The 25,000-nt window shown below is 46.8% G+C and overlaps 25 non-coding genes across 25 annotated transcripts; 11 read left to right on the plus strand and 14 right to left on the minus strand.

Moving 5' to 3' along the window:
• Positions 1–461: 461 nt before the first annotated feature.
• TRNAN-GUU (transfer RNA asparagine (anticodon GUU)) lies at positions 462–535 on the minus strand. The gene has a single exon. It is a non-coding gene; the product is annotated as a tRNA-Asn (tRNA).
• Positions 536–1,527: 992 nt separating this feature from the next.
• Positions 1,528–1,599, plus strand: TRNAG-UCC (transfer RNA glycine (anticodon UCC)). The gene has a single exon. It is a non-coding gene; the product is annotated as a tRNA-Gly (tRNA).
• Positions 1,600–2,096: 497 nt separating this feature from the next.
• Positions 2,097–2,170, minus strand: TRNAN-GUU (transfer RNA asparagine (anticodon GUU)). The gene has a single exon. It is a non-coding gene; the product is annotated as a tRNA-Asn (tRNA).
• A 991-nt stretch (positions 2,171–3,161) lies between these two features.
• TRNAG-UCC (transfer RNA glycine (anticodon UCC)) lies at positions 3,162–3,233 on the plus strand. The gene has a single exon. It is a non-coding gene; the product is annotated as a tRNA-Gly (tRNA).
• A 497-nt stretch (positions 3,234–3,730) lies between these two features.
• TRNAN-GUU (transfer RNA asparagine (anticodon GUU)) lies at positions 3,731–3,804 on the minus strand. Its single transcript has one exon. It is a non-coding gene; the product is annotated as a tRNA-Asn (tRNA).
• A 980-nt stretch (positions 3,805–4,784) lies between these two features.
• Positions 4,785–4,856, plus strand: TRNAG-UCC (transfer RNA glycine (anticodon UCC)). The gene has a single exon. It is a non-coding gene; the product is annotated as a tRNA-Gly (tRNA).
• Positions 4,857–5,353: 497 nt separating this feature from the next.
• On the minus strand, positions 5,354–5,427 carry TRNAN-GUU (transfer RNA asparagine (anticodon GUU)). Its single transcript has one exon. It is a non-coding gene; the product is annotated as a tRNA-Asn (tRNA).
• A 984-nt stretch (positions 5,428–6,411) lies between these two features.
• On the plus strand, positions 6,412–6,483 carry TRNAG-UCC (transfer RNA glycine (anticodon UCC)). The gene has a single exon. It is a non-coding gene; the product is annotated as a tRNA-Gly (tRNA).
• Positions 6,484–6,980: 497 nt separating this feature from the next.
• Positions 6,981–7,054, minus strand: TRNAN-GUU (transfer RNA asparagine (anticodon GUU)). Its single transcript has one exon. It is a non-coding gene; the product is annotated as a tRNA-Asn (tRNA).
• A 990-nt stretch (positions 7,055–8,044) lies between these two features.
• Positions 8,045–8,116, plus strand: TRNAG-UCC (transfer RNA glycine (anticodon UCC)). Its single transcript has one exon. It is a non-coding gene; the product is annotated as a tRNA-Gly (tRNA).
• A 497-nt stretch (positions 8,117–8,613) lies between these two features.
• On the minus strand, positions 8,614–8,687 carry TRNAN-GUU (transfer RNA asparagine (anticodon GUU)). The gene has a single exon. It is a non-coding gene; the product is annotated as a tRNA-Asn (tRNA).
• A 991-nt stretch (positions 8,688–9,678) lies between these two features.
• On the plus strand, positions 9,679–9,750 carry TRNAG-UCC (transfer RNA glycine (anticodon UCC)). Its single transcript has one exon. It is a non-coding gene; the product is annotated as a tRNA-Gly (tRNA).
• A 497-nt stretch (positions 9,751–10,247) lies between these two features.
• On the minus strand, positions 10,248–10,321 carry TRNAN-GUU (transfer RNA asparagine (anticodon GUU)). The gene has a single exon. It is a non-coding gene; the product is annotated as a tRNA-Asn (tRNA).
• Positions 10,322–11,873: 1,552 nt separating this feature from the next.
• Positions 11,874–11,947, minus strand: TRNAN-GUU (transfer RNA asparagine (anticodon GUU)). Its single transcript has one exon. It is a non-coding gene; the product is annotated as a tRNA-Asn (tRNA).
• A 992-nt stretch (positions 11,948–12,939) lies between these two features.
• On the plus strand, positions 12,940–13,011 carry TRNAG-UCC (transfer RNA glycine (anticodon UCC)). The gene has a single exon. It is a non-coding gene; the product is annotated as a tRNA-Gly (tRNA).
• Positions 13,012–13,508: 497 nt separating this feature from the next.
• Positions 13,509–13,582, minus strand: TRNAN-GUU (transfer RNA asparagine (anticodon GUU)). Its single transcript has one exon. It is a non-coding gene; the product is annotated as a tRNA-Asn (tRNA).
• A 1,552-nt stretch (positions 13,583–15,134) lies between these two features.
• Positions 15,135–15,208, minus strand: TRNAN-GUU (transfer RNA asparagine (anticodon GUU)). Its single transcript has one exon. It is a non-coding gene; the product is annotated as a tRNA-Asn (tRNA).
• A 992-nt stretch (positions 15,209–16,200) lies between these two features.
• On the plus strand, positions 16,201–16,272 carry TRNAG-UCC (transfer RNA glycine (anticodon UCC)). The gene has a single exon. It is a non-coding gene; the product is annotated as a tRNA-Gly (tRNA).
• Positions 16,273–18,396: 2,124 nt separating this feature from the next.
• On the minus strand, positions 18,397–18,470 carry TRNAN-GUU (transfer RNA asparagine (anticodon GUU)). The gene has a single exon. It is a non-coding gene; the product is annotated as a tRNA-Asn (tRNA).
• Positions 18,471–19,458: 988 nt separating this feature from the next.
• Positions 19,459–19,530, plus strand: TRNAG-UCC (transfer RNA glycine (anticodon UCC)). The gene has a single exon. It is a non-coding gene; the product is annotated as a tRNA-Gly (tRNA).
• Positions 19,531–20,027: 497 nt separating this feature from the next.
• TRNAN-GUU (transfer RNA asparagine (anticodon GUU)) lies at positions 20,028–20,101 on the minus strand. Its single transcript has one exon. It is a non-coding gene; the product is annotated as a tRNA-Asn (tRNA).
• Positions 20,102–21,085: 984 nt separating this feature from the next.
• Positions 21,086–21,157, plus strand: TRNAG-UCC (transfer RNA glycine (anticodon UCC)). Its single transcript has one exon. It is a non-coding gene; the product is annotated as a tRNA-Gly (tRNA).
• Positions 21,158–22,716: 1,559 nt separating this feature from the next.
• Positions 22,717–22,788, plus strand: TRNAG-UCC (transfer RNA glycine (anticodon UCC)). Its single transcript has one exon. It is a non-coding gene; the product is annotated as a tRNA-Gly (tRNA).
• A 497-nt stretch (positions 22,789–23,285) lies between these two features.
• Positions 23,286–23,359, minus strand: TRNAN-GUU (transfer RNA asparagine (anticodon GUU)). The gene has a single exon. It is a non-coding gene; the product is annotated as a tRNA-Asn (tRNA).
• A 1,559-nt stretch (positions 23,360–24,918) lies between these two features.
• Positions 24,919–24,992, minus strand: TRNAN-GUU (transfer RNA asparagine (anticodon GUU)). The gene has a single exon. It is a non-coding gene; the product is annotated as a tRNA-Asn (tRNA).
• Between the last annotated feature and the right edge of the window lie 8 nt (positions 24,993–25,000).

Consider the following 25,000-nt stretch of genomic DNA (forward strand, 5'->3'; position numbering starts at 1 on the left):
AGACAAGACCAAGACAAGATCTCTGAACAGTTAGGACATCCTGCACCTGCTCAGTCTCTGGAGAGGTTCCATTCCGGTGCAGCAGACTCTACGCCAGCTTAAAGTTCTTTCTAAATGGTCAACACTTAATGCAGACACTCTATAATGTTCTAAACAAATAGCTAGCAAGGCACTAAAGCGAGCCTGTCCTTGGGTGGGCTTGAACTGCCTTTCTTTGGCTTGACAGCCGTCGCCAGGCTTTGGGTTCGATCCCCGGCTAATACTTTACTGCTGCTTCTGGGGTACAGAAAACTTCATTTGGTCACAGACACTGCCAGGGATGTCTGTTGTATCACTAAGACATGAACTTGATGCTGCTCACCCTTTTCATGAACGTGAATGAGATTCCAATGTGTCTCAAATGAATCTACATGGCTATCTGGGGTTCTCTTCGGACAACTGTTGAACACAAAAGGAAAGGCCGTCCCTGGGTGGGCTTGAACCACCAACCTTTCGGTTAACAGCTGAACGCGCTAACCGATTGCGCCACAGAGACTGTGCCTGCAGTTGTTGCTAAATGATTTTATGGGGATGTATGTGTGTCTTGTGGAGTGAGGAAGTAAGTCTGCTCCAAGAAGTTTAACGCCACTTTTTCCCACAATGAAGCATTCACTGTATGGCAGCAGAGTGGCGCAGCGGAAGCGTGCTGGGCCCATAACCCAGAGGTCGATGGATCGAAACCATCCTCTGCTAGGTGTACGTTGGTTTTTATACCTTGCTTACCATATGGGCCAATTGTCGGCCATAGCCCCTTAAGAGAAAGTGTCATTAGGGCCTTGCTGTAACATAGATAGTAGTGTAACTATTTCAACTAATGTACCCTTCTTAAACTTGAAGGTTGAATACAAACAGAAGCAGAGTGGCGCAGCGGAAGCGTGCTGGGCCCATAACCCAGAGGTCGATGGATCGAAACCATCCTCTGCTAGGCATGAATTCATTTTTGCACCTTGCTTTATCGCATGGGCAAAACGGTTTCCATTGCCCTGTAAGAGAAAGTGTAATAAGGGCCCTGCTGTAACGTACATATTAGGGTAGCTAAGACTACTCCTGGGCCGTTCTTGCAGTTGAAGAGATGGGTGAACTGTGACACCGCACTTAAAAAAAAAAAAAAAAAAAAAAAAAAAAAAACAGCAAACAGAGAAGCTTCCCCATATTGGAGCATTGGATTTGGTCAAGTCTTAAGCCAATGTGTTGTAGGGCACAAGTAAGCTTTGGGTTAGCAGGAATGGTTGCATGGCCACCTAGCTTTTCATCCTTCCCACCCTTGCCCTGGAATCTTCCAGACTTCAAATTGCTGTCCTTTGCTGTGTGTGTTGCACCAGCATCATCCAGGGGGGCACATGATCTTTCTGAAGTCTTGAATTGAAGTCTGTAAGCAGTATCACCATGTGTCCCACTGCTTACATCTAGCAAAGTAGGCAAATAAGCAAGCTCATTTTTCTCTTGGGTATATTGCAATGGTACATGCTAGGCGAGTTTCAGCATGTAGCGTTGGTGGTATAGTGGTGAGCATAGCTGCCTTCCAAGCAGTTGACCCGGGTTCGATTCCCGGCCAACGCATGTGAGCTTGCTTTTGGCACCCTACAATTCCATGGAAGACAAGACCAAGACAAGATCTCTGAACAGTTAGGACATCCTGCACCTGCTCAGTCTCTGGAGAGGTTCCATTCCGGTGCAGCAGACTCTACGCCAGCTTAAAGTTCTTTCTAAATGGTCAACACTTAATGCAGACACTCTATAATGTTCTAAACAAATAGCTAGCAAGGCACTAAAGCGAGCCTGTCCTTGGGTGGGCTTGAACTGCCTTTCTTTGGCTTGACAGCCGTCGCCAGGCTTTGGGTTCGATCCCCGGCTAATACTTTACTGCTGCTTCTGGGGTACAGAAAACTTCATTTGGTCACAGACACTGCCAGGGATGTCTGTTGTATCACTAAGACATGAACTTGATGCTGCTCACCCTTTTCATGAACGTGAATGAGATTCCAATGTGTCTCAAATGAATCTACATGGCTATCTGGGGTTCTCTTCGGACAACTGTTGAACACAAAAGGAAAGGCCGTCCCTGGGTGGGCTTGAACCACCAACCTTTCGGTTAACAGCCGAACGCGCTAACCGATTGCGCCACAGAGACTGTGCCTGCAGTTGTTGCTAAATGATTTTATGGGGATGTATGTGTGTCTTGTGGAGTGAGGAAGTAAGTCTGCTCCAAGAAGTTTAACGCCACTTTTTCCCACAATGAAGCATTCACTGTATGGCAGCAGAGTGGCGCAGCGGAAGCGTGCTGGGCCCATAACCCAGAGGTCGATGGATTGAAACCATCCTCTGCTAGGTGTACGTTGGTTTTTATACCTTGCTTACCATATGGGCCAATTGTCGGCTATAGCCCCTTAAGAGAAAGTGTCATTAGGGCCTTGCTGTAACATAGATAGTAGTGTAACTATTTCAACTAATGTACCCTTCTTAAACTTGAAGGTTGAATACAAACAGAAGCAGAGTGGCACAGCGGAAGCGTGCTGGGCCCATAACCCAGAGGTCGATGGATCAAAACCATCCTCTGCTAGGCATGAATTCATTTTTGCACCTTGCTTTATCGCATGGGCAAAACGGTTTCCATTGCCCTGTAAGAGAAAGTGTAATAAGGGCCCTGCTGTAACGTACATATTAAGGTAGCTAAGACTACTCCTGGGCCGTTCTTGCAGTTGAAGAGATGGGTGAACTGTGACACCGCACTTAAAAAAAAAAAAAAAAAAAAAAAAAAAAAACAGCAAACAGAGAAGCTTCCCCATATTGGAGCATTGGATTTGGTCAAGTCTTAAGCCAATGTGTTGTAGGGCACAAGTAAGCTTTGGGTTAGCAGGAATGGTTGCATGGCCACCTAGCTTTTCATCCTTCCCACCCTTGCCCTGGAATCTTCCAGACTTCAAATTGCTGTCCTTTGCTGTGTGTGTTGCACCAGCATCATCCAGGGGGGCACATGATCTTTCTGAAGTCTTGAATTGAAGTCTGTAAGCAGTATCACCATGTGTCCCACTGCTTACATCTAGCAAAGTAGGCAAATAAGCAAGCTCATTTTTCTCTTGGGTATATTGCAATGGTACATGCTAGGCGAGTTTCAGCATGTAGCGTTGGTGGTATAGTGGTGAGCATAGCTGCCTTCCAAGCAGTTGACCCGGGTTCGATTCCCGGCCAACGCATGTGAGCTTGCTTTTGGCACCCTACAATTCCATGGAAGACAAGACCAAGACAAGATCTCTGAACAGTTAGGACATCCTGCACCTGCTCAGTCTCTGGAGAGGTTCCATTCCGGTGCAGCAGACTCTACGCCAGCTTAAAGTTCTTTCTAAATGGTCAACACTTAATGCAGACACTCTATAATGTTCTAAACAAATAGCTAGCAAGGCACTAAAGCGAGCCTGTCCTTGGGTGGGCTTGAACTGCCTTTCTTTGGCTTGACAGCCGTCGCCAGGCTTTGGGTTCGATCCCCGGCTAATACTTTACTGCTGCTTCTGGGGTACAGAAAACTTCATTTGGTCACAGACACTGCCAGGGATGTCTGTTGTATCACTAAGACATGAACTTGATGCTGCTCACCCTTTTCATGAACGTGAATGAGATTCCAATGTGTCTCAAATGAATCTACATGGCTATCTGGGGTTCTCTTCGGACAACTGTTGAACACAAAAGGAAAGGCCGTCCCTGGGTGGGCTTGAACCACCAACCTTTCGGTTAACAGCCGAACGCGCTAACCGATTGCGCCACAGAGACTGTGCCTGCAGTTGTTGCTAAATGATTTTATGGGGATGTATGTGTGTCTTGTGGAGTGAGGAAGTAAGTCTGCTCCAAGAAGTTTAACGCCACTTTTTCCCACAATGAAGCATTCACTGTATGGCAGCAGAGTGGCGCAGCGGAAGCGTGCTGGGCCCATAACCCAGAGGTCGATGGATCGAAACCATCCTCTGCTAGGTGTACGTTGGTTTTTATACCTTGCTTACCATATGGGCCAATTGTCGGCTATAGCCCCTTAAGAGAAAGTGTCATTAGGGCCTTGCTGTAACATAGATAGTAGTGTAACTATTTCAACTAATGTACCCTTCTTAAACTTGAAGGTTGAATACAAACAGAAGCAGAGTGGCACAGCGGAAGCGTGCTGGGCCCATAACCCAGAGGTCGATGGATCAAAACCATCCTCTGCTAGGCATGAATTCATTTTTGCACCTTGCTTTATCGCATGGGCAAAACGGTTTCCATTGCCCTGTAAGAGAAAGTGTAATAAGGGCCCTGCTGTAACGTACATATTAAGGTAGCTAAGACTACTCCTGGGCCGTTCTTGCAGTTGAAGAGATGGGTGAACTGTGACACCGCACTTAAAAAAAAAAAAAAAAAAACAGCAAACAGAGAAGCTTCCCCATATTGGAGCATTGGATTTGGTCAAGTCTTAAGCCAATGTGTTGTAGGGCACAAGTAAGCTTTGGGTTAGCAGGAATGGTTGCATGGCCACCTAGCTTTTCATCCTTCCCACCCTTGCCCTGGAATCTTCCAGACTTCAAATTGCTGTCCTTTGCTGTGTGTGTTGCACCAGCATCATCCAGGGGGGCACATGATCTTTCTGAAGTCTTGAATTGAAGTCTGTAAGCAGTATCACCATGTGTCCCACTGCTTACATCTAGCAAAGTAGGCAAATAAGCAAGCTCATTTTTCTCTTGGGTATATTGCAATGGTACATGCTAGGCGAGTTTCAGCATGTAGCGTTGGTGGTATAGTGGTGAGCATAGCTGCCTTCCAAGCAGTTGACCCGGGTTCGATTCCCGGCCAACGCATGTGAGCTTGCTTTTGGCACCCTACAATTCCATGGAAGACAAGACCAAGACAAGATCTCTGAACAGTTAGGACATCCTGCACCTGCTCAGTCTCTGGAGAGGTTCCATTCCGGTGCAGCAGACTCTACGCCAGCTTAAAGTTCTTTCTAAATGGTCAACACTTAATGCAGACACTCTATAATGTTCTAAACAAATAGCTAGCAAGGCACTAAAGCGAGCCTGTCCTTGGGTGGGCTTGAACTGCCTTTCTTTGGCTTGACAGCCGTCGCCAGGCTTTGGGTTCGATCCCCGGCTAATACTTTACTGCTGCTTCTGGGGTACAGAAAACTTCATTTGGTCACAGACACTGCCAGGGATGTCTGTTGTATCACTAAGACATGAACTTGATGCTGCTCACCCTTTTCATGAACGTGAATGAGATTCCAATGTGTCTCAAATGAATCTACATGGCTATCTGGGGTTCTCTTCGGACAACTGTTGAACACAAAAGGAAAGGCCGTCCCTGGGTGGGCTTGAACCACCAACCTTTCGGTTAACAGCCGAACGCGCTAACCGATTGCGCCACAGAGACTGTGCCTGCAGTTGTTGCTAAAGGATTTTATGGGGATGTATGTGTGTCTTGTGGAGTGAGGAAGTAAGTCTGCTCCAAGAAGTTTAACGCCACTTTTTCCCACAATGAAGCATTCACTGTATGGCAGCAGAGTGGCGCAGCGGAAGCGTGCTGGGCCCATAACCCAGAGGTCGATGGATCGAAACCATCCTCTGCTAGGTGTACGTTGGTTTTTATACCTTGCTTACCATATGGGCCAATTGTCGGCTATAGCCCCTTAAGAGAAAGTGTCATTAGGGCCTTGCTGTAACATAGATAGTAGTGTAACTATTTCAACTAATGTACCCTTCTTAAACTTGAAGGTTGAATACAAACAGAAGCAGAGTGGCACAGCGGAAGCGTGCTGGGCCCATAACCCAGAGGTCGATGGATCAAAACCATCCTCTGCTAGGCATGAATTCATTTTTGCACCTTGCTTTATCGCATGGGCAAAACGGTTTCCATTGCCCTGTAAGAGAAAGTGTAATAAGGGCCCTGCTGTAACGTACATATTAAGGTAGCTAAGACTACTCCTGGGCCGTTCTTGCAGTTGAAGAGATGGGTGAACTGTGACACCGCACTTAAAAAAAAAAAAAAAAAAAAAAACAGCAAACAGAGAAGCTTCCCCATATTGGAGCATTGGATTTGGTCAAGTCTTAAGCCAATGTGTTGTAGGGCACAAGTAAGCTTTGGGTTAGCAGGAATGGTTGCATGGCCACCTAGCTTTTCATCCTTCCCACCCTTGCCCTGGAATCTTCCAGACTTCAAATTGCTGTCCTTTGCTGTGTGTGTTGCACCAGCATCATCCAGGGGGGCACATGATCTTTCTGAAGTCTTGAATTGAAGTCTGTAAGCAGTATCACCATGTGTCCCACTGCTTACATCTAGCAAAGTAGGCAAATAAGCAAGCTCATTTTTCTCTTGGGTATATTGCAATGGTACATGCTAGGCGAGTTTCAGCATGTAGCGTTGGTGGTATAGTGGTGAGCATAGCTGCCTTCCAAGCAGTTGACCCGGGTTCGATTCCCGGCCAACGCATGTGAGCTTGCTTTTGGCACCCTACAATTCCATGGAAGACAAGACCAAGACAAGATCTCTGAACAGTTAGGACATCCTGCACCTGCTCAGTCTCTGGAGAGGTTCCATTCCGGTGCAGCAGACTCTACGCCAGCTTAAAGTTCTTTCTAAATGGTCAACACTTAATGCAGACACTCTATAATGTTCTAAACAAATAGCTAGCAAGGCACTAAAGCGAGCCTGTCCTTGGGTGGGCTTGAACTGCCTTTCTTTGTCTTGACAGCCGTCGCCAGGCTTTGGGTTCGATCCCCGGCTAATACTTTACTGCTGCTTCTGGGGTACAGAAAACTTCATTTGGTCACAGACACTGCCAGGGATGTCTGTTGTATCACTAAGACATGAACTTGATGCTGCTCACCCTTTTCATGAACGTGAATGAGATTCCAATGTGTCTCAAATGAATCTACATGGCTATCTGGGGTTCTCTTCGGACAACTGTTGAACACAAAAGGAAAGGCCGTCCCTGGGTGGGCTTGAACCACCAACCTTTCGGTTAACAGCCGAACGCGCTAACCGATTGCGCCACAGAGACTGTGCCTGCAGTTGTTGCTAAATGATTTTATGGGGATGTATGTGTGTCTTGTGGAGTGAGGAAGTAAGTCTGCTCCAAGAAGTTTAACGCCACTTTTTCCCACAATGAAGCATTCACTGTATGGCAGCAGAGTGGCGCAGCGGAAGCGTGCTGGGCCCATAACCCAGAGGTCGATGGATCGAAACCATCCTCTGCTAGGTGTACGTTGGTTTTTATACCTTGCTTACCATATGGGCCAATTGTCGGCTATAGCCCCTTAAGAGAAAGTGTCATTAGGGCCTTGCTGTAACATAGATAGTAGTGTAACTATTTCAACTAATGTACCCTTCTTAAACTTGAAGGTTGAATACAAACAGAAGCAGAGTGGCACAGCGGAAGCGTGCTGGGCCCATAACCCAGAGGTCGATGGATCAAAACCATCCTCTGCTAGGCATGAATTCATTTTTGCACCTTGCTTTATCGCATGGGCAAAACGGTTTCCATTGCCCTGTAAGAGAAAGTGTAATAAGGGCCCTGCTGTAACGTACATATTAAGGTAGCTAAGACTACTCCTGGGCCGTTCTTGCAGTTGAAGAGATGGGTGAACTGTGACACCGCACTTAAAAAAAAAAAAAAAAAAAAAAAAAAAAACAGCAAACAGAGAAGCTTCCCCATATTGGAGCATTGGATTTGGTCAAGTCTTAAGCCAATGTGTTGTAGGGCACAAGTAAGCTTTGGGTTAGCAGGAATGGTTGCATGGCCACCTAGCTTTTCATCCTTCCCACCCTTGCCCTGGAATCTTCCAGACTTCAAATTGCTGTCCTTTGCTGTGTGTGTTGCACCAGCATCATCCAGGGGGGCACATGATCTTTCTGAAGTCTTGAATTGAAGTCTGTAAGCAGTATCACCATGTGTCCCACTGCTTACATCTAGCAAAGTAGGCAAATAAGCAAGCTCATTTTTCTCTTGGGTATATTGCAATGGTACATGCTAGGCGAGTTTCAGCATGTAGCGTTGGTGGTATAGTGGTGAGCATAGCTGCCTTCCAAGCAGTTGACCCGGGTTCGATTCCCGGCCAACGCATGTGAGCTTGCTTTTGGCACCCTACAATTCCATGGAAGACAAGACCAAGACAAGATCTCTGAACAGTTAGGACATCCTGCACCTGCTCAGTCTCTGGAGAGGTTCCATTCCGGTGCAGCAGACTCTACGCCAGCTTAAAGTTCTTTCTAAATGGTCAACACTTAATGCAGACACTCTATAATGTTCTAAACAAATAGCTAGCAAGGCACTAAAGCGAGCCTGTCCTTGGGTGGGCTTGAACTGCCTTTCTTTGGCTTGACAGCCGTCGCCAGGCTTTGGGTTCGATCCCCGGCTAATACTTTACTGCTGCTTCTGGGGTACAGAAAACTTCATTTGGTCACAGACACTGCCAGGGATGTCTGTTGTATCACTAAGACATGAACTTGATGCTGCTCACCCTTTTCATGAACGTGAATGAGATTCCAATGTGTCTCAAATGAATCTACATGGCTATCTGGGGTTCTCTTCGGACAACTGTTGAACACAAAAGGAAAGGCCGTCCCTGGGTGGGCTTGAACCACCAACCTTTCGGTTAACAGCCGAACGCGCTAACCGATTGCGCCACAGAGACTGTGCCTGCAGTTGTTGCTAAATGATTTTATGGGGATGTATGTGTGTCTTGTGGAGTGAGGAAGTAAGTCTGCTCCAAGAAGTTTAACGCCACTTTTTCCCACAATGAAGCATTCACTGTATGGCAGCAGAGTGGCGCAGCGGAAGCGTGCTGGGCCCATAACCCAGAGGTCGATGGATCGAAACCATCCTCTGCTAGGTGTACGTTGGTTTTTATACCTTGCTTACCATATGGGCCAATTGTCGGCTATAGCCCCTTAAGAGAAAGTGTCATTAGGGCCTTGCTGTAACATAGATAGTAGTGTAACTATTTCAACTAATGTACCCTTCTTAAACTTGAAGGTTGAATACAAACAGAAGCAGAGTGGCACAGCGGAAGCGTGCTGGGCCCATAACCCAGAGGTCGATGGATCAAAACCATCCTCTGCTAGGCATGAATTCATTTTTGCACCTTGCTTTATCGCATGGGCAAAACGGTTTCCATTGCCCTGTAAGAGAAAGTGTAATAAGGGCCCTGCTGTAACGTACATATTAAGGTAGCTAAGACTACTCCTGGGCCGTTCTTGCAGTTGAAGAGATGGGTGAACTGTGACACCGCACTTAAAAAAAAAAAAAAAAAAAAAAAAAAAAAACAGCAAACAGAGAAGCTTCCCCATATTGGAGCATTGGATTTGGTCAAGTCTTAAGCCAATGTGTTGTAGGGCACAAGTAAGCTTTGGGTTAGCAGGAATGGTTGCATGGCCACCTAGCTTTTCATCCTTCCCACCCTTGCCCTGGAATCTTCCAGACTTCAAATTGCTGTCCTTTGCTGTGTGTGTTGCACCAGCATCATCCAGGGGGGCACATGATCTTTCTGAAGTCTTGAATTGAAGTCTGTAAGCAGTATCACCATGTGTCCCACTGCTTACATCTAGCAAAGTAGGCAAATAAGCAAGCTCATTTTTCTCTTGGGTATATTGCAATGGTACATGCTAGGCGAGTTTCAGCATGTAGCGTTGGTGGTATAGTGGTGAGCATAGCTGCCTTCCAAGCAGTTGACCCGGGTTCGATTCCCGGCCAACGCATGTGAGCTTGCTTTTGGCACCCTACAATTCCATGGAAGACAAGACCAAGACAAGATCTCTGAACAGTTAGGACATCCTGCACCTGCTCAGTCTCTGGAGAGGTTCCATTCCGGTGCAGCAGACTCTACGCCAGCTTAAAGTTCTTTCTAAATGGTCAACACTTAATGCAGACACTCTATAATGTTCTAAACAAATAGCTAGCAAGGCACTAAAGCGAGCCTGTCCTTGGGTGGGCTTGAACTGCCTTTCTTTGGCTTGACAGCCGTCGCCAGGCTTTGGGTTCGATCCCCGGCTAATACTTTACTGCTGCTTCTGGGGTACAGAAAACTTCATTTGGTCACAGACACTGCCAGGGATGTCTGTTGTATCACTAAGACATGAACTTGATGCTGCTCACCCTTTTCATGAACGTGAATGAGATTCCAATGTGTCTCAAATGAATCTACATGGCTATCTGGGGTTCTCTTCGGACAACTGTTGAACACAAAAGGAAAGGCCGTCCCTGGGTGGGCTTGAACCACCAACCTTTCGGTTAACAGCCGAACGCGCTAACCGATTGCGCCACAGAGACTGTGCCTGCAGTTGTTGCTAAATGATTTTATGGGGATGTATGTGTGTCTTGTGGAGTGAGGAAGTAAGTCTGCTCCAAGAAGTTTAACGCCACTTTTTCCCACAATGAAGCATTCACTGTATGGCAGCAGAGTGGCGCAGCGGAAGCGTGCTGGGCCCATAACCCAGAGGTCGATGGATCGAAACCATCCTCTGCTAGGTGTACGTTGGTTTTTATACCTTGCTTACCATATGGGCCAATTGTCGGCCATAGCCCCTTAAGAGAAAGTGTCATTAGGGCCTTGCTGTAACATAGATAGTAGTGTAACTATTTCAACTAATGTACCCTTCTTAAACTTGAAGGTTGAATACAAACAGAAGCAGAGTGGCGCAGCGGAAGCGTGCTGGGCCCATAACCCAGAGGTCGATGGATCGAAACCATCCTCTGCTAGGCATGAATTCATTTTTGCACCTTGCTTTATCGCATGGGCAAAACGGTTTCCATTGCCCTGTAAGAGAAAGTGTAATAAGGGCCCTGCTGTAACGTACATATTAGGGTAGCTAAGACTACTCCTGGGCCGTTCTTGCAGTTGAAGAGATGGGTGAACTGTGACACCGCACTTAAAAAAAAAAAAAAAAAAAAAACAGCAAACAGAGAAGCTTCCCCATATTGGAGCATTGGATTTGGTCAAGTCTTAAGCCAATGTGTTGTAGGGCACAAGTAAGCTTTGGGTTAGCAGGAATGGTTGCATGGCCACCTAGCTTTTCATCCTTCCCACCCTTGCCCTGGAATCTTCCAGACTTCAAATTGCTGTCCTTTGCTGTGTGTGTTGCACCAGCATCATCCAGGGGGGCACATGATCTTTCTGAAGTCTTGAATTGAAGTCTGTAAGCAGTATCACCATGTGTCCCACTGCTTACATCTAGCAAAGTAGGCAAATAAGCAAGCTCATTTTTCTCTTGGGTATATTGCAATGGTACATGCTAGGCGAGTTTCAGCATGTAGCGTTGGTGGTATAGTGGTGAGCATAGCTGCCTTCCAAGCAGTTGACCCGGGTACGATTCCCGGCCAACGCATGTGAGCTTGCTTTTGGCACCCTACAATTCCATGGAAGACAAGACCAAGACAAGATCTCTGAACAGTTAGGACATCCTGCACCTGCTCAGTCTCTGGAGAGGTTCCATTCCGGTGCAGCAGACTCTACGCCAGCTTAAAGTTCTTTCTAAATGGTCAACACTTAATGCAGACACTCTATAATGTTCTAAACAAATAGCTAGCAAGGCACTAAAGCGAGCCTGTCCTTGGCTGGGCTTGAACTGCCTTTCTTTGGCTTGACAGCCGTCGCCAGGCTTTGGGTTCGATCCCCGGCTAATACTTTACTGCTGCTTCTGGGGTACAGAAAACTTCATTTGGTCACAGACACTGCCAGGGATGTCTGTTGTATCACTAAGACATGAACTTGATGCTGCTCACCCTTTTCATGAACGTGAATGAGATTCCAATGTGTCTCAAATGAATCTACATGGCTATCTGGGGTTCTCTTCGGACAACTGTTGAACACAAAAGGAAAGGCCGTCCCTGGGTGGGCTTGAACCACCAACCTTTCGGTTAACAGCCGAACGCGCTAACCGATTGCGCCACAGAGACTGTGCCTGCAGTTGTTGCTAAATGATTTTATGGGGATGTATGTGTGTCTTGTGGAGTGAGGAAGTAAGTCTGCTCCAAGAAGTTTAACGCCACTTTTTCCCACAATGAAGCATTCACTGTATGGCAGCAGAGTGGCGCAGCGGAAGCGTGCTGGGCCCATAACCCAGAGGTCGATGGATCGAAACCATCCTCTGCTAGGTGTACGTTGGTTTTTATACCTTGCTTACCATATGGGCCAATTGTCGGCCATAGCCCCTTAAGAGAAAGTGTCATTAGGGCCTTGCTGTAACATAGATAGTAGTGTAACTATTTCAACTAATGTACCCTTCTTAAACTTGAAGGTTGAATACAAACAGAAGCAGAGTGGCGCAGCGGAAGCGTGCTGGGCCCATAACCCAGAGGTCGATGGATCGAAACCATCCTCTGCTAGGCATGAATTCATTTTTGCACCTTGCTTTATCGCATGGGCAAAACGGTTTCCATTGCCCTGTAAGAGAAAGTGTAATAAGGGCCCTGCTGTAACGTACATATTAGGGTAGCTAAGACTACTCCTGGGCCGTTCTTGCAGTTGAAGAGATGGGTGAACTGTGACACCGCACTTAAAAAAAAAAAAAAAAAAAAAAAAAAAAAAACAGCAAACAGAGAAGCTTCCCCATATTGGAGCATTGGATTTGGTCAAGTCTTAAGCCAATGTGTTGTAGGGCACAAGTAAGCTTTGGGTTAGCAGGAATGGTTGCATGGCCACCTAGCTTTTCATCCTTCCCACCCTTGCCCTGGAATCTTCCAGACTTCAAATTGCTGTCCTTTGCTGTGTGTGTTGCACCAGCATCATCCAGGGGGGCACATGATCTTTCTGAAGTCTTGAATTGAAGTCTGTAAGCAGTATCACCATGTGTCCCACTGCTTACATCTAGCAAAGTAGGCAAATAAGCAAGCTCATTTTTCTCTTGGGTATATTGCAATGGTACATGCTAGGCGAGTTTCAGCATGTAGCGTTGGTGGTATAGTGGTGAGCATAGCTGCCTTCCAAGCAGTTGACCCGGGTTCGATTCCCGGCCAACGCATGTGAGCTTGCTTTTGGCACCCTACAATTCCATGGAAGACAAGACCAAGACAAGATCTCTGAACAGTTAGGACATCCTGCACCTGCTCAGTCTCTGGAGAGGTTCCATTCCGGTGCAGCAGACTCTACGCCAGCTTAAAGTTCTTTCTAAATGGTCAACACTTAATGCAGACACTCTATAATGTTCTAAACAAATAGCTAGCAAGGCACTAAAGCGAGCCTGTCCTTGGGTGGGCTTGAACTGCCTTTCTTTGGCTTGACAGCCGTCGCCAGGCTTTGGGTTCGATCCCCGGCTAATACTTTACTGCTGCTTCTGGGGTACAGAAAACTTCATTTGGTCACAGACACTGCCAGGGATGTCTGTTGTATCACTAAGACATGAACTTGATGCTGCTCACCCTTTTCATGAACGTGAATGAGATTCCAATGTGTCTCAAATGAATCTACATGGCTATCTGGGGTTCTCTTCGGACAACTGTTGAACACAAAAGGAAAGGCCGTCCCTGGGTGGGCTTGAACCACCAACCTTTCGGTTAACAGCCGAACGCGCTAACCGATTGCGCCACAGAGACTGTGCCTGCAGTTGTTGCTAAATGATTTTATGGGGATGTATGTGTGTCTTGTGGAGTGAGGAAGTAAGTCTGCTCCAAGAAGTTTAACGCCACTTTTTCCCACAATGAAGCATTCACTGTATGGCAGCAGAGTGGCGCAGCGGAAGCGTGCTGGGCCCATAACCCAGAGGTCGATGGATCGAAACCATCCTCTGCTAGGTGTACGTTGGTTTTTATACCTTGCTTACCATATGGGCCAATTGTCGGCCATAGCCCCTTAAGAGAAAGTGTCATTAGGGCCTTGCTGTAACATAGATAGTAGTGTAACTATTTCAACTAATGTACCCTTCTTAAACTTGAAGGTTGAATACAAACAGAAGCAGAGTGGCGCAGCGGAAGCGTGCTGGGCCCATAACCCAGAGGTCGATGGATCGAAACCATCCTCTGCTAGGCATGAATTCATTTTTGCACCTTGCTTTATCGCATGGGCAAAACGGTTTCCATTGCCCTGTAAGAGAAAGTGTAATAAGGGCCCTGCTGTAACGTACATATTAGGGTAGCTAAGACTACTCCTGGGCCGTTCTTGCAGTTGAAGAGATGGGTGAACTGTGACACCGCACTTAAAAAAAAAAAAAAAAAAAAAACAGCAAACAGAGAAGCTTCCCCATATTGGAGCATTGGATTTGGTCAAGTCTTAAGCCAATGTGTTGTAGGGCACAAGTAAGCTTTGGGTTAGCAGGAATGGTTGCATGGCCACCTAGCTTTTCATCCTTCCCACCCTTGCCCTGGAATCTTCCAGACTTCAAATTGCTGTCCTTTGCTGTGTGTGTTGCACCAGCATCATCCAGGGGGGCACATGATCTTTCTGAAGTCTTGAATTGAAGTCTGTAAGCAGTATCACCATGTGTCCCACTGCTTACATCTAGCAAAGTAGGCAAATAAGCAAGCTCATTTTTCTCTTGGGTATATTGCAATGGTACATGCTAGGCGAGTTTCAGCATGTAGCATTGGTGGTATAGTGGTGAGCATAGCTGCCTTCCAAGCAGTTGACCCGGGTACGATTCCCGGCCAACGCATGTGAGCTTGCTTTTGGCACCCTACAATTCCATGGAAGACAAGACCAAGACAAGATCTCTGAACAGTTAGGACATCCTGCACCTGCTCAGTCTCTGGAGAGGTTCCATTCCGGTGCAGCAGACTCTACGCCAGCTTAAAGTTCTTTCTAAATGGTCAACACTTAATGCAGACACTCTATAATGTTCTAAACAAATAGCTAGCAAGGCACTAAAGCGAGCCTGTCCTTGGCTGGGCTTGAACTGCCTTTCTTTGGCTTGACAGCCGTCGCCAGGCTTTGGGTTCGATCCCCGGCTAATACTTTACTGCTGCTTCTGGGGTACAGAAAACTTCATTTGGTCACAGACACTGCCAGGGATGTCTGTTGTATCACTAAGACATGAACTTGATGCTGCTCACCCTTTTCATGAACGTGAATGAGATTCCAATGTGTCTCAAATGAATCTACATGGCTATCTGGGGTTCTCTTCGGACAACTGTTGAACACAAAAGGAAAGGCCGTCCCTGGGTGGGCTTGAACCACCAACCTTTCGGTTAACAGCCGAACGCGCTAACCGATTGCGCCACAGAGACTGTGCCTGCAGTTGTTGCTAAATGATTTTATGGGGATGTATGTGTGTCTTGTGGAGTGAGGAAGTAAGTCTGCTCCAAGAAGTTTAACGCCACTTTTTCCCACAATGAAGCATTCACTGTATGGCAGCAGAGTGGCGCAGCGGAAGCGTGCTGGGCCCATAACCCAGAGGTCGATGGATCGAAACCATCCTCTGCTAGGTGTACGTTGGTTTTTATACCTTGCTTACCATATGGGCCAATTGTCGGCCATAGCCCCTTAAGAGAAAGTGTCATTAGGGCCTTGCTGTAACATAGATAGTAGTGTAACTATTTCAACTAATGTACCCTTCTTAAACTTGAAGGTTGAATACAAACAGAAGCAGAGTGGCGCAGCGGAAGCGTGCTGGGCCCATAACCCAGAGGTCGATGGATCGAAACCATCCTCTGCTAGGCATGAATTCATTTTTGCACCTTGCTTTATCGCATGGGCAAAACGGTTTCCATTGCCCTGTAAGAGAAAGTGTAATAAGGGCCCTGCTGTAACGTACATATTAGGGTAGCTAAGACTACTCCTGGGCCGTTCTTGCAGTTGAAGAGATGGGTGAACTGTGACACCGCACTTAAAAAAAAAAAAAAAAAAAAAAAAAAAAAAACAGCAACCAGAGAAGCTTCCCCATATTGGAGCATTGGATTTGGTCAAGTCTTAAGCCAATGTGTTGTAGGGCACAAGTAAGCTTTGGGTTAGCAGGAATGGTTGCATGGCCACCTAGCTTTTCATCCTTCCCACCCTTGCCCTGGAATCTTCCAGACTTCAAATTGCTGTCCTTTGCTGTGTGTGTTGCACCAGCATCATCCAGGGGGGCACATGATCTTTCTGAAGTCTTGAATTGAAGTCTGTAAGCAGTATCACCATGTGTCCCACTGCTTACATCTAGCAAAGTAGGCAAATAAGCAAGCTCATTTTTCTCTTGGGTATATTGCAATGGTACATGCTAGGCAAGTTTCAGCATGTAGCGTTGGTGGTATAGTGGTGAGCATAGCTGCCTTCCAAGCAGTTGACCCGGGTTCGATTCCCGGCCAACGCATGTGAGCTTGCTTTTGGCACCCTACAATTCCAGGGAAGACAAGACCAAGACAAGATCTCTGAACAGTTAGGACATCCTGCACCTGCTCAGTCTCTGGAGAGGTTCCATTCCGGTGCAGCAGACTCTACGCCAGCTTAAAGTTCTTTCTAAATGGTCAACACTTAATGCAGACACTCTATAATGTTCTAAACAAATAGCTAGCAAGGCACTAAAGCGAGCCTGTCCTTGGGTGGGCTTGAACTGCCTTTCTTTGGCTTGACAGCCGTCGCCAGGCTTTGGGTTCGATCCCCGGCTAATACTTTACTGCTGCTTCTGGGGTACAGAAAACTTCATTTGGTCACAGACACTGCCAGGGATGTCTGTTGTATCACTAAGACATGAACTTGATGCTGCTCACCCTTTTCATGAACGTGAATGAGATTCCAATGTGTCTCAAATGAATCTACATGGCTATCTGGGGTTCTCTTCGGACAACTGTTGAACACAAAAGGAAAGGCCGTCCCTGGGTGGGCTTGAACCACCAACCTTTCTGTTAACAGCCGAACGCGCTAACCGATTGCGCCACAGAGACTGTGCCTGCAGTTGTTGCTAAATGATTTTATGAGGATGTATGTGTGTCTTGTGGAGTGAGGAAGTAAGTCTGCTCCAAGAAGTTTAACGCCACTTTTTCCCACAATGAAGCATTCACTGTATGGCAGCAGAGTGGCGCAGCGGAAGCGTGCTGGGCCCATAACCCAGAGGTCGATGGATCGAAACCATCCTCTGCTAGGTGTACGTTGGTTTTTATACCTTGCTTACCATATGGGCCAATTGTCGGCCATAGCCCCTTAAGAGAAAGTGTCATTAGGGCCTTGCTGTAACATAGATAGTAGTGTAACTATTTCAACTAATGTACCCTTCTTAAACTTGAAGGTTGAATACAAACAGAAGCAGAGTGGCGCAGCGGAAGCGTGCTGGGCCCATAACCCAGAGGTCGATGGATCGAAACCATCCTCTGCTAGGCATGAATTCATTTTTGCACCTTGCTTTATCGCATGGGCAAAACGGTTTCCATTGCCCTGTAAGAGAAAGTGTAATAAGGGCCCTGCTGTAACGTACATATTAGGGTAGCTAAGACTACTCCTGGGCCGTTCTTGCAGTTGAAGAGATGGGTGAACTGTGACACCGCACTTAAAAAAAAAAAAAAAAAAAAAAACAGCAAACAGAGAAGCTTCCCCATATTGGAGCATTGGATTTGGTCAAGTCTTAAGCCAATGTGTTGTAGGGCACAAGTAAGCTTTGGGTTAGCAGGAATGGTTGCATGGCCACCTAGCTTTTCATCCTTCCCACCCTTGCCCTGGAATCTTCCAGACTTCAAATTGCTGTCCTTTGCTGTGTGTGTTGCACCAGCATCATCCAGGGGGGCACATGATCTTTCTGAAGTCTTGAATTGAAGTCTGTAAGCAGTATCACCATGTGTCCCACTGCTTACATCTAGCAAAGTAGGCAAATAAGCAAGCTCATTTTTCTCTTGGGTATATTGCAATGGTACATGCTAGGCGAGTTTCAGCATGTAGCGTTGGTGGTATAGTGGTGAGCATAGCTGCCTTCCAAGCAGTTGACCCGGGTACGATTCCCGGCCAACGCATGTGAGCTTGCTTTTGGCACCCTACAATTCCATGGAAGACAAGACCAAGACAAGATCTCTGAACAGTTAGGACATCCTGCACCTGCTCAGTCTCTGGAGAGGTTCCATTCCGGTGCAGCAGACTCTACGCCAGCTTAAAGTTCTTTCTAAATGGTCAACACTTAATGCAGACACTCTATAATGTTCTAAACAAATAGCTAGCAAGGCACTAAAGCGAGCCTGTCCTTGGCTGGGCTTGAACTGCCTTTCTTTGGCTTGACAGCCGTCGCCAGGCTTTGGGTTCGATCCCCGGCTAATACTTTACTGCTGCTTCTGGGGTACAGAAAACTTCATTTGGTCACAGACACTGCCAGGGATGTCTGTTGTATCACTAAGACATGAACTTGATGCTGCTCACCCTTTTCATGAACGTGAATGAGATTCCAATGTGTCTCAAATGAATCTACATGGCTATCTGGGGTTCTCTTCGGACAACTGTTGAACACAAAAGGAAAGGCCGTCCCTGGGTGGGCTTGAACCACCAACCTTTCGGTTAACAGCTGAACGCGCTAACCGATTGCGCCACAGAGACTGTGCCTGCAGTTGTTGCTAAATGATTTTATGGGGATGTATGTGTGTCTTGTGGAGTGAGGAAGTAAGTCTGCTCCAAGAAGTTTAACGCCACTTTTTCCCACAATGAAGCATTCACTGTATGGCAGCAGAGTGGCGCAGCGGAAGCGTGCTGGGCCCATAACCCAGAGGTCGATGGATCGAAACCATCCTCTGCTAGGTGTACGTTGGTTTTTATACCTTGCTTACCATATGGGCCAATTGTCGGCCATAGCCCCTTAAGAGAAAGTGTCATTAGGGCCTTGCTGTAACATAGATAGTAGTGTAACTATTTCAACTAATGTACCCTTCTTAAACTTGAAGGTTGAATACAAACAGAAGCAGAGTGGCGCAGCGGAAGCGTGCTGGGCCCATAACCCAGAGGTCGATGGATCGAAACCATCCTCTGCTAGGCATGAATTCATTTTTGCACCTTGCTTTATCGCATGGGCAAAACGGTTTCCATTGCCCTGTAAGAGAAAGTGTAATAAGGGCCCTGCTGTAACGTACATATTAGGGTAGCTAAGACTACTCCTGGGCCGTTCTTGTAGTTGAAGAGATGGGTGAACTGTGACACCGCACTTAAAAAAAAAAAAAAAAAAAAAAAAAAACAGCAAACAGAGAAGCTTCCCCATATTGGAGCATTGGATTTGGTCAAGTCTTAAGCCAATGTGTTGTAGGGCACAAGTAAGCTTTGGGTTAGCAGGAATGGTTGCATGGCCACCTAGCTTTTCATCCTTCCCACCCTTGCCCTGGAATCTTCCAGACTTCAAATTGCTGTCCTTTGCTGTGTGTGTTGCACCAGCATCATCCAGGGGGGCACATGATCTTTCTGAAGTCTTGAATTGAAGTCTGTAAGCAGTATCACCATGTGTCCCACTGCTTACATCTAGCAAAGTAGGCAAATAAGCAAGCTCATTTTTCTCTTGGGTATATTGCAATGGTACATGCTAGGCGAGTTTCAGCATGTAGCGTTGGTGGTATAGTGGTGAGCATAGCTGCCTTCCAAGCAGTTGACCCGGGTTCGATTCCCGGCCAACGCATGTGAGCTTGCTTTTGGCACCCTACAATTCCATGGAAGACAAGACCAAGACAAGATCTCTGAACAGTTAGGACATCCTGCACCTGCTCAGTCTCTGGAGAGGTTCCATTCCGGTGCAGCAGACTCTACGCCAGCTTAAAGTTCTTTCTAAATGGTCAACACTTAATGCAGACACTCTATAATGTTCTAAACAAATAGCTAGCAAGGCACTAAAGCGAGCCTGTCCTTGGGTGGGCTTGAACTGCCTTTCTTTGGCTTGACAGCCGTCGCCAGGCTTTGGGTTCGATCCCCGGCTAATACTTTACTGCTGCTTCTGGGGTACAGAAAACTTCATTTGGTCACAGACACTGCCAGGGATGTCTGTTGTATCACTAAGACATGAACTTGATGCTGCTCACCCTTTTCATGAACGTGAATGAGATTCCAATGTGTCTCAAATGAATCTACATGGCTATCTGGGGTTCTCTTCGGACAACTGTTGAACACAAAAGGAAAGGCCGTCCCTGGGTGGGCTTGAACCACCAACCTTTCGGTTAACAGCTGAACGCGCTAACCGATTGCGCCACAGAGACTGTGCCTGCAGTTGTTGCTAAATGATTTTATGGGGATGTATGTGTGTCTTGTGGAGTGAGGAAGTAAGTCTGCTCCAAGAAGTTTAACGCCACTTTTTCCCACAATGAAGCATTCACTGTATGGCAGCAGAGTGGCGCAGCGGAAGCGTGCTGGGCCCATTACCCAGAGGTCGATGGATCGAAACCATCCTCTGCTAGGTGTACGTTGGTTTTTATACCTTGCTTACCATATGGGCCAATTGTCGGCCATAGCCCCTTAAGAGAAAGTGTCATTAGGGCCTTGCTGTAACATAGATAGTAGTGTAACTATTTCAACTAATGTACCCTTCTTAAACTTGAAGGTTGAATACAAACAGAAGCAGAGTGGCGCAGCGGAAGCGTGCTGGGCCCATAACCCAGAGGTCGATGGATCGAAACCATCCTCTGCTAGGCATGAATTCATTTTTGCACCTTGCTTTATCGCATGGGCAAAACGGTTTCCATTGCCCTGTAAGAGAAAGTGTAATAAGGGCCCTGCTGTAACGTACATATTAGGGTAGCTAAGACTACTCCTGGGCCGTTCTTGCAGTTGAAGAGATGGGTGAACTGTGACACCGCACTTAAAAAAAAAAAAAAAAAAAAAAACAGCAAACAGAGAAGCTTCCCCATATTGGAGCATTGGATTTGGTCAAGTCTTAAGCCAATGTGTTGTAGGGCACAAGTAAGCTTTGGGTTAGCAGGAATGGTTGCATGGCCACCTAGCTTTTCATCCTTCCCACCCTTGCCCTGGAATCTTCCAGACTTCAAATTGCTGTCCTTTGCTGTGTGTGTTGCACCAGCATCATCCAGGGGGGCACATGATCTTTCTGAAGTCTTGAATTGAAGTCTGTAAGCAGTATCACCATGTGTCCCACTGCTTACATCTAGCAAAGTAGGCAAATAAGCAAGCTCATTTTTCTCTTGGGTATATTGCAATGGTACATGCTAGGCGAGTTTCAGCATGTAGCGTTGGTGGTATAGTGGTGAGCTTAGCTGCCTTCCAAGCAGTTGACCCGGGTTCGATTCCCGGCCAACGCATGTGAGCTTGCTTTTGGCACCCTACAATTCCATGGAAGACAAGACCAAGACAAGATCTCTGAACAGTTAGGACATCCTGCACCTGCTCAGTCTCTGGAGAGGTTCCATTCCGGTGCAGCAGACTCTACGCCAGCTTAAAGTTCTTTCTAAATGGTCAACACTTAATGCAGACACTCTATAATGTTCTAAACAAATAGCTAGCAAGGCACTAAAGCGAGCCTGTCCTTGGCTGGGCTTGAACTGCCTTTCTTTGGCTTGACAGCCGTCGCCAGGCTTTGGGTTCGATCCCCGGCTAATACTTTACTGCTGCTTCTGGGGTACAGAAAACTTCATTTGGTCACAGACACTGCCAGGGATGTCTGTTGTATCACTAAGACATGAACTTGATGCTGCTCACCCTTTTCATGAACGTGAATGAGATTCCAATGTGTCTCAAATGAATCTACATGGCTATCTGGGGTTCTCTTCGGACAACTGTTGAACACAAAAGGAAAGGCCGTCCCAGGGTGGGCTTGAACCACCAACCTTTCGGTTAACAGCTGAACGCGCTAACCGATTGCGCCACAGAGACTGTGCCTGCAGTTGTTGCTAAATGATTTTATGGGGATGTATGTGTGTCTTGTGGAGTGAGGAAGTAAGTCTGCTCCAAGAAGTTTAACGCCACTTTTTCCCACAATGAAGCATTCACTGTATGGCAGCAGAGTGGCGCAGCGGAAGCGTGCTGGGCCCATAACCCAGAGGTCGATGGATCGAAACCATCCTCTGCTAGGTGTACGTTGGTTTTTATACCTTGCTTACCATATGGGCCAATTGTCGGCCATAGCCCCTTAAGAGAAAGTGTCATTAGGGCCTTGCTGTAACATAGATAGTAGTGTAACTATTTCAACTAATGTACCCTTCTTAAACTTGAAGGTTGAATACAAACAGAAGCAGAGTGGCGCAGCGGAAGCGTGCTGGGCCCATAACCCAGAGGTCGATGGATCGAAACCATCCTCTGCTAGGCATGAATTCATTTTTGCACCTTGCTTTATCGCATGGGCAAAACGGTTTCCATTGCCCTGTAAGAGAAAGTGTAATAAGGGCCCTGCTGTAACGTACATATTAGGGTAGCTAAGACTACTCCTGGGCCGTTCTTGTAGTTGAAGAGATGGGTGAACTGTGACACCGCACTTAAAAAAAAAAAAAAAAAAAAAAAAAAACAGCAAACAGAGAAGCTTCCCCATATTGGAGCATTGGATTTGGTCAAGTCTTAAGCCAATGTGTTGTAGGGCACAAGTAAGCTTTGGGTTAGCAGGAATGGTTGCATGGCCACCTAGCTTTTCATCCTTCCCACCCTTGCCCTGGAATCTTCCAGACTTCAAATTGCTGTCCTTTGCTGTGTGTGTTGCACCAGCATCATCCAGGGGGGCACATGATCTTTCTGAAGTCTTGAATTGAAGTCTGTAAGCAGTATCACCATGTGTCCCACTGCTTACATCTAGCAAAGTAGGCAAATAAGCAAGCTCATTTTTCTCTTGGGTATATTGCAATGGTACATGCTAGGCGAGTTTCAGCATGTAGCGTTGGTGGTATAGTGGTGAGCTTAGCTGCCTTCCAAGCAGTTGACCCGGGTTCGATTCCCGGCCAACGCATGTGAGCTTGCTTTTGGCACCCTACAATTCCATGGAAGACAAGACCAAGACAAGATCTCTGAACAGTTAGGACATCCTGCACCTGCTCAGTCTCTGGAGAGGTTCCATTCCGGTGCAGCAGACTCTACGCCAGCTTAAAGTTCTTTCTAAATGGTCAACACTTAATGCAGACACTCTATAATGTTCTAAACAAATAGCTAGCAAGGCACTAAAGCGAGCCTGTCCTTGGGTGGGCTTGAACTGCCTTTCTTTGGCTTGACAGCCGTCGCCAGGCTTTGGGTTCGATCCCCGGCTAATACTTTACTGCTGCTTCTGGGGTACAGAAAACTTCATTTGGTCACAGACACTGCCAGGGATGTCTGTTGTATCACTAAGACATGAACTTGATGCTGCTCACCCTTTTCATGAACGTGAATGAGATTCCAATGTGTCTCAAATGAATCTACATGGCTATCTGGGGTTCTCTTCGGACAACTGTTGAACACAAAAGGAAAGGCCGTCCCTGGGTGGGCTTGAACCACCAACCTTTCGGTTAACAGCCGAACGCGCTAACCGATTGCGCCACAGAGACTGTGCCTGCAGTTGTTGCTAAATGATTTTATGGGGATGTATGTGTGTCTTGTGGAGTGAGGAAGTAAGTCTGCTCCAAGAAGTTTAACGCCACTTTTTCCCACAATGAAGCATTCACTGTATGGCAGCAGAGTGGCGCAGCGGAAGCGTGCTGGGCCCATAACCCAGAGGTCGATGGATCGAAACCATCCTCTGCTAGGTGTACGTTGGTTTTTATACCTTGCTTACCATATGGGCCAATTGTCGGCCATAGCCCCTTAAGAGAAAGTGTCATTAGGGCCTTGCTGTAACATAGATAGTAGTGTAACTATTTCAACTAATGTACCCTTCTTAAACTTGAAGGTTGAATACAAACAGAAGCAGAGTGGCGCAGCGGAAGCGTGCTGGGCCCATAACCCAGAGGTCGATGGATCGAAACCATCCTCTGCTAGGCATGAATTCATTTTTGCACCTTGCTTTATCGCATGGGCAAAACGGTTTCCATTGCCCTGTAAGAGAAAGTGTAATAAGGGCCCTGCTGTAACGTACATATTAGGGTAGCTAAGACTACTCCTGGGCCGTTCTTGCAGTTGAAGAGATGGGTGAACTGTGACACCGCACTTAAAAAAAAAAAAAAAAAAAAAAAAAAAAACAGCAAACAGAGAAGCTTCCCCATATTGGAGCATTGGATTTGGTCAAGTCTTAAGCCAATGTGTTGTAGGGCACAAGTAAGCTTTGGGTTAGCAGGAATGGTTGCATGGCCACCTAGCTTTTCATCCTTCCCACCCTTGCCCTGGAATCTTCCAGACTTCAAATTGCTGTCCTTTGCTGTGTGTGTTGCACCAGCATCATCCAGGGGGGCACATGATCTTTCTGAAGTCTTGAATTGAAGTCTGTAAGCAGTATCACCATGTGTCCCACTGCTTACATCTAGCAAAGTAGGCAAATAAGCAAGCTCATTTTTCTCTTGGGTATATTGCAATGGTACATGCTAGGCGAGTTTCAGCATGTAGCGTTGGTGGTATAGTGGTGAGCTTAGCTGCCTTCCAAGCAGTTGACCCGGGTACGATTCCCGGCCAACGCATGTGAGCTTGCTTTTGGCACCCTACAATTCCATGGAAGACAAGACCAAGACAAGATCTCTGAACAGTTAGGACATCCTGCACCTGCTCAGTCTCTGGAGAGGTTCCATTCCGGTGCAGCAGACTCTACGCCAGCTTAAAGTTCTTTCTAAATGGTCAACACTTAATGCAGACACTCTATAATGTTCTAAACAAATAGCTAGCAAGGCACTAAAGCGAGCCTGTCCTTGGCTGGGCTTGAACTGCCTTTCTTTGGCTTGACAGCCGTCGCCAGGCTTTGGGTTCGATCCCCGGCTAATACTTTACTGCTGCTTCTGGGGTACAGAAAACTTCATTTGGTCACAGACACTGCCAGGGATGTCTGTTGTATCACTAAGACATGAACTTGATGCTGCTCACCCTTTTCATGAACGTGAATGAGATTCCAATGTGTCTCAAATGAATCTACATGGCTATCTGGGGTTCTCCTCGGACAACTGTTGAACACAAAAGGAAAGGCCGTCCCTGGGTGGGCTTGAACCACCAACCTTTCGGTTAACAGCTGAACGCGCTAACCGATTGCGCCACAGAGACTGTGCCTG

The sequence above is a fragment of the Hyperolius riggenbachi genome, chromosome 4 (genome assembly GCF_040937935.1).
Source record: "Hyperolius riggenbachi isolate aHypRig1 chromosome 4, aHypRig1.pri, whole genome shotgun sequence".
Lineage (NCBI taxonomy): Eukaryota > Metazoa > Chordata > Amphibia > Anura > Hyperoliidae > Hyperolius > Hyperolius riggenbachi.